Below are 5,272 nucleotides of genomic sequence, written 5' to 3' on the forward strand. Positions count from 1 at the left end.
ACCTTGAATTCAGTTTCAAAGGGCACTTCAATGAAGCTAAATCCTTCACATTCATATCTGCACTAGAACTGCCCTCTTGTATTCTGTCCTGGAATGAGGAAGAGAAAGCATTGCTGAGCTTCATTTACATGGTTTTTTGTTTCTTTTTAAATAGCTTTGAGAGAGTCATATGAAAAAAGACCTCAAAGGGCTCTATATTTGTAAGAGGTATTAACTCTTCCAACAGGGACTAACTTTTAAAAAAAAAATTAGGGGAATAAAATTGAACATTTTGCGGTAAGACTCTCTTCATAATTGCATTAGAACGGTTTCTTCAAGAAGATGTCATGATGGAATTGGACATGTAAGGTTAACTGGTTGGTAGGGGTTGGGAGGGATGTCTGTGAGGTCAACTTCTGCTTGGTGAGGTATGTGGTACTATCAGTGGATCCTGTTGTCATGAGCCCTATCCTGTGAACATCCTTTGCTGTTTTAAACTGGTCCCCTGGTCAGATGCTGTGTCATGTGGGATTCATGCCTGTAGATTAGCCATGCCCAACTATGCAGTAGACCCTAAAAGAATGATGCTGGCCAAGGCTATGTGGGCAAGAAAGGCAAACACACACCAATAAGTATGTATCACTATGAACCACTGGCCTTGCCAGGAGAGAAGCAGCCCAATGTAAAGTAGACCACCAAGTGCCTCCTGGAGGAATAGTATCAGATCTGGGGTTCTGCACAGGAGTTTATTGCTGATAGACTGGATATAAGAGGCAGCAGTAACTAGTCAGCCTCAGTCAGTTGGATCTTACATGTTAGTCTCCATTTCTCCTACTCTACTCGGGTATCCATTATGCCAATTCTAAGGTGACAACCAATGAAGGCTAGCTAATGTCAACTAGCAGAATCATTTGTCTGCTTAGTCGCTCAATACCTGTTTTGTGGCAGTTGATTTTGGGTGATACAAAAATGTTCACAACCTGGGCCCACTCGGATATGTCTATCCATTTGTCTCTACCCCAGAACTCCTTGCTTCTGATGTTCCAGTCTTTTTCTTTCTAGGCCACTGACAAGATAGCAGACCACTGGCCACTGCCCAGGAATTTATATTCTCACCTTGGGCCATTTTTTCTTTCACAGAAAGTGAATGATCAGGTGTAGTACTTGCAGTTCCACCCATCAGGAAGTCTTTACTTCTCTGCTCTTTCAATGCCATTCCTTTATTTGGCTACAAAGCAACTGCCGTCCATTTTAGGTCATACTTAGCCAACTCATCTATAAGTCAAGCTCTGGCTTTCTCCTCCTTTAGTTGGTTGTATGGGACCATTTCATGTGTCCATTGATGTGATCTGGAGAAGGAGAACTACACAAATGGCATGGTTGACATGAGAGTCAAGGCTACCTGTTTATGGAACTTACTTAGGGTCCTCCGGTCCTACTATATTTGATCCTAGATGAACAATTTCCATATTACAATGACAGATGCTAGGCCTAATTTTATGATTTGGTGGGTCTGACAGAACCCAACTCATACTGGGCAGGATGCATGATCACTTCATTCCCCATGACCAAATGTTCTGTTTCTACTACCCGTTGCTGTCAAGTCAATTTCAACTTAACCAAAACCAACCCAGTGCCATCGAGTCGAAGCGACCCTGTAGGACAGAGTAGAACTGCCCCATAGGGTTTCCAAGGCAGTAATCTTTACAGAAGCAGACTGCCACATCTTTATCCCATGGAGTGGCTGGTAGGTTCCAATCGCCAACCTTTCAGTTAGCAGCTTAGTGCTTAACCACTGTGCCACCAGGGCTCTTTTTGTCTCTATTAGGGCCTGATAAAACACCAGGAGCTATTTCTCAAAAGTTGTCAGTTTTCTGCTGTAGATGACATAACCTTGTTCCAAAATACCAGGTGCTCACATAGTGATTCTTCCACTGGGGCTTTTCCATAAGGTCCATCCTTTCCTCATCATGGACACCTCCAGGACCTCATTCCGCTGGATCCTAAGGCCTAAGTAGCAGGGCTGCTTGCACCACAGCCTGGACATGCTACAGAGCTCTTTCCTGTTCTGTCCACTGAAAGTTGGAAGCCCTCTTTCACAGCCAAGGAAAAAGAAGATCAGAGAGGGTAGGAGCCTCAGGGTTAAAAACAAACAAAATTGGGCTTAATTCCTGCCTCCTGGCTTTATCTCTTATAAGCTGAATGACCTTGGACTGTTTCTTACCACTTCTAGAAATCTCAGTTTCCTCACCTGCAAAGTGGGATTACTATCATTACTACCTTAAGGCGTGATTGTGAGAGTTACATCAGTAGCTTTCAATCAACCTTAAGTGCTTTATGTCAATTAACCATTTTTTTTTCGGTATTGAGCAAATAATTAATCTGGGTAGTAAAGTCAATGTTAGTTTCCATAAATTCTAGAATTTGGAACTTTACCTTATTTTGAGCTGATCCATTTTAGGAACACAGTACATCATGAACAAGGGTCCTACAGATGGATCAGGGTTCAGAGGGGATTTCTATGGGAAGGGGAAGGTTTTCCTTTCCACGGAGCCCTCACATCCTTCAGGCTGCTTGGTGGGAGCAGGCCTGCAGGAAAACACAACAAGGGCAATTTTCAGATATAGTCATCTTGTCTCATTTCCCTTCATTGAGCTGATATTTTTTTCTAGGCCACTTTCTATTTTCATGATTGGTATCGTCATACCTTGCTAGGCATACAGCTCAATATTTATCTAGAATTATTAGTACAAGCAGTTTTAGCCACATTCCAGTTGCTAAAAGCTTAACTTGTAAGTTTCTCAGCCAAGGCCACTTCCATGAAATGATCAGTTTTTAGAATTTGCTTATTAAAATATGCACAGAAAACAGACTCTAAGTAGAAAGTATAATACATTATCAGGTTAAAAATACTAATAAACTTCAACCAAAGCGTTCAAGCTAGGCAGCATAAACAACTTTTTATGCAGCTTATAAATCAAGATTGTTCTATTTCCTGATGTATAAAATATGCACAATAATACCTACCTCACAAGATGTCAGGATATTCATAAGAAGTATGCAATTATGTATATATACATATTTGTATCAAACCAAAAAACCAAACCCATTACCATCAATTCAATTCCAACTCATGACGACCCTGTAGGACACAGTAGAACTGCCCCATAGGGTTTCCAAGGCTGTAAATCTTTCTCCCCTGGTGTGGCTGGTGGGTTTGAATCTCTGACCTTTTTGCTTAACAGCCAAGCACTTAGCCACTGTGCCACCAGGGATTTTATATCGAACATTAGCTGTTATTTGTGTTATTGATGTTGCTATCATTTTTGTTGATTTACCTCCCTTGGGGCTCAAATATCCTTTAATCATAAAAAGATTAGATATAATCTTCCATTCATAGAAATGAGAATTGTACACTCTCTCTTACCATTCCTTTGGAACTACAAAAAATTTGAGACCACAGGGCCTAACATCTCAGACTGCTTGAGAAGTTCCCAAATGGAGAAGCAGGCTTCTTTCTAAATAAAGATGTAACAGCCTTCTTCTCCATGAGCATTTTTGGAAAGGAAGAAGGAAGCAACAGTCATCTGTTCCTCATCTCTCTCTTCAGGATTTGGAGAAGCCTCTCTCGGATCTGCTTGGTATGGACAGCATAGACAATAGGATTGAGGATTGGAGGAATGAGAAGATAGAAGTTGGCCAGCAGGGTGTGGATTGGAGGAGACACATGGTGACCAAACCGGTGAATGAGAGAAGAAACAGCGATGGGAACATAGAAGATCAGGATGGCACAGATGTGAGAACCGCATGTCCCCAGGGTTTTAAGCCTGGCCTCAGGGGTGGCTAGCCCCATCACAGCCCTGAAAATCATTACACAGGAGGCAGCAATGGCTGCTGAGTCCAGGATTAGCACCAGAAACCAATGCTCAGCCCATAGACATTGTTGACCCTGCTGTCACCACACGCCAAAGTAACTACAGCCATATGTTCACAGTAGGAGTGGGAGATTATCCGGGACTTGTAAATGGGCAGCTGCAGACGGATCATCAGAGGCAAGGGTCCAATGTAGAGTACCCCACGAAGGAGGGCAGCCAGTCCCAGACGACCCACCACCTTATGGGTAAGCACTGTGGTATGATGTAAGGGGTCGCAGATGGCCACATAGCGATCAAAAGCCATGGCAAGGAAGATGCCTGACTCGACAGTGTCGAAGCAGCGGATGAGGAACATTTGGGCCAAGCAGGCAGCCAGACCAATGTCACCAGCATCAAACCAGAAGATTCCCAGTAATTTAGGCATAGTAGAAGTGGACAGAACCAAGTCAATGACAGCCAACATGCACAGGAAAAAGTACATGGGCTGTTGCAAGCTGCACTCCACCCTTACCACTGCCAGAATGGTCACATTCCCCACTACAGCTACCAGGTACATGGAGCCAAAAGGAATGGAGAGCCAGAGGTGCTGAGACTCCAGCCCTGGGATGCCAGTGAGCTGGAAGGAGCTGGGTGCCCAACAGATATTATGAAAAGTGAGCATGGGTATACGCAAATGAATGTTCTCACTTATGCCCAAAAATGCAGCAGAACTTTTTTTTCTCTAGAAATAAAAGAGAAGCATATTTTACTGTTAGGTCCTATAATAAAGAATAGGATTATTGGATAGTTAAGATATTATGCAATGAGCCTTACTTTCTTGGTAGTAATTGCAAAAATAAAATAATAAAATAATAGCATAGTGTAAATTACTACGTTATAAAAAAATCAGAAAACCGAACCCGTTGCCATCGAGTCAATTCCCACTCATAGTAACCCTATAGAACAGAGTAGAACTGCCCCATAGAGCTTCCAAGGAGCGCCTGGTGGATTCGAACTGCTGAACCTTTGGTTAGTAGCCATAGGACTTAACCACTATGCAACCAGGATTTCTGAAATGTCCACAAAATTTCCCAAGCACAAGCCAAAATAAATATTTGAATGAATAAATGGATAAGTATCTTTTTGTAGTATGGCCCTCGAGAAATAACATTCTTGCATCAATGAGTGAATTAACCTAAGGCAGACAGATACCTATTTGGTTATTTACCTCCACAGGTAGGCTATGAGGTGGCTCTCACCATTGTATTGGAAGGTGTCAGAGTGTGGGCTCCTGGAGGGAAAAGGGGACACACTGAATCTGAGAGATAACAGGGTCAAAAGGACTCTTGGATGCTATGTAGACTCTATGGTAAATCAAAGGTTAAGCTTAGGGCCAGTATTAGCTATTGGATGAGCTGAAATAATGTCTAAACTGCAGA

At 42.6% G+C, this 5,272-nt stretch overlaps 1 pseudogene; it reads right to left on the minus strand.

Annotated features, from left to right (window-relative positions):
- Positions 1 to 2,819: 2,819 nt before the first annotated feature.
- Positions 2,820 to 4,789, minus strand: LOC100670287 (olfactory receptor 52M1-like; annotated as a pseudogene).
- Positions 4,790 to 5,272: the final 483 nt, after the last annotated feature.

This window comes from Loxodonta africana, chromosome 7 (genome assembly GCF_030014295.1).
Source record: "Loxodonta africana isolate mLoxAfr1 chromosome 7, mLoxAfr1.hap2, whole genome shotgun sequence".
In the NCBI taxonomy this organism is placed as follows: Eukaryota; Metazoa; Chordata; class Mammalia; order Proboscidea; family Elephantidae; genus Loxodonta; species Loxodonta africana.